At 34.3% G+C, this 1,000-nt stretch overlaps 1 pseudogene; it reads left to right on the top strand.

The window, feature by feature from the left end:
• The first annotated feature begins 276 nt into the window (after positions 1-276).
• Positions 277-395, top strand: LOC135052283 (5S ribosomal RNA; annotated as a pseudogene).
• Positions 396-1,000: the final 605 nt, after the last annotated feature.

Raw genomic sequence — 1,000 nt, 5'->3', positions numbered from 1 at the left:
TTGCTTGGGCGAGAGAGGAGGAGACCTAGGGAACAAACTTTCGAGACGAGAAATGTATTGGATTTTCCAGTTGCAGACTCTACACCCAGTCGGCCTCAATGAGGGATACGAAATTGCACCATTTCTATGAGGTGCAGTATCATAGAAATATTCCATGAGCTCATGTATCCCTTCTCTCCTCCCTATACCGTGTTCACTTCACAATTTGAAATATCCACTGCACATTAAATATTAATGCAAATGAAATAACGCGGTATTATGATGTCTATTTTTTTCGCGTACAGTCAAACCACACTGGTACGCCCAATCTCGTCCGATCTTGGAAGCTAAGCAGTGTTTGGGCCTGATCAGTACCAGGGAAGGGGACTACCTGGGAAGATTGGGTACTGTAATGTTTTAACAAATGACACCAGCCTAATACCAACTTATAATGTTTGTAATACCAACACCATTTAAAAATAACGCCTCAAAGTCACGGAATTTTGCGCTCATCACCATTGAAATCCGAATATATATACTTTGCACTGTCACTATTAATAAATAATTAATAGATAAATGTACTAATATAATATACTATCTCTAAGCACACTTATATATCTTACCATTATCACAATTTTCAACTAACCTTTCACCCTGAGGTCTGATACACACCTCACAATTAGCATTGCACAAGCACTTTACTATTTATTATATTTATATATATATATTTTATTATTATTTTTTTATTCTTCATCTATTTTTCATTTATTTTATTTATTTAATTTATGTATTGTGAAAATGTTATATATTTATCTCATAGTTCCTGCTGATGATCTATTATCCTTATACAAATTAATTGTCTTGATCGTTTTGAATGTTTAGCTAATATCTGCTACAAAGATACTACCATATATTCTCTTTTTATTTATGCTATCGTTGCCATGGATATGGGTATGGCTGAAAACGATCTAGATCTAAAAAAGAACTACCAAAAGATGGCCGCCGCACTATAGAAATCCAA

This window comes from Pseudophryne corroboree, chromosome 2, assembly GCF_028390025.1.
Source record: "Pseudophryne corroboree isolate aPseCor3 chromosome 2, aPseCor3.hap2, whole genome shotgun sequence".
In the NCBI taxonomy this organism is placed as follows: Eukaryota; Metazoa; Chordata; class Amphibia; order Anura; family Myobatrachidae; genus Pseudophryne; species Pseudophryne corroboree.
This window is presented reverse-complemented; position numbering and strand designations above follow the sequence as displayed.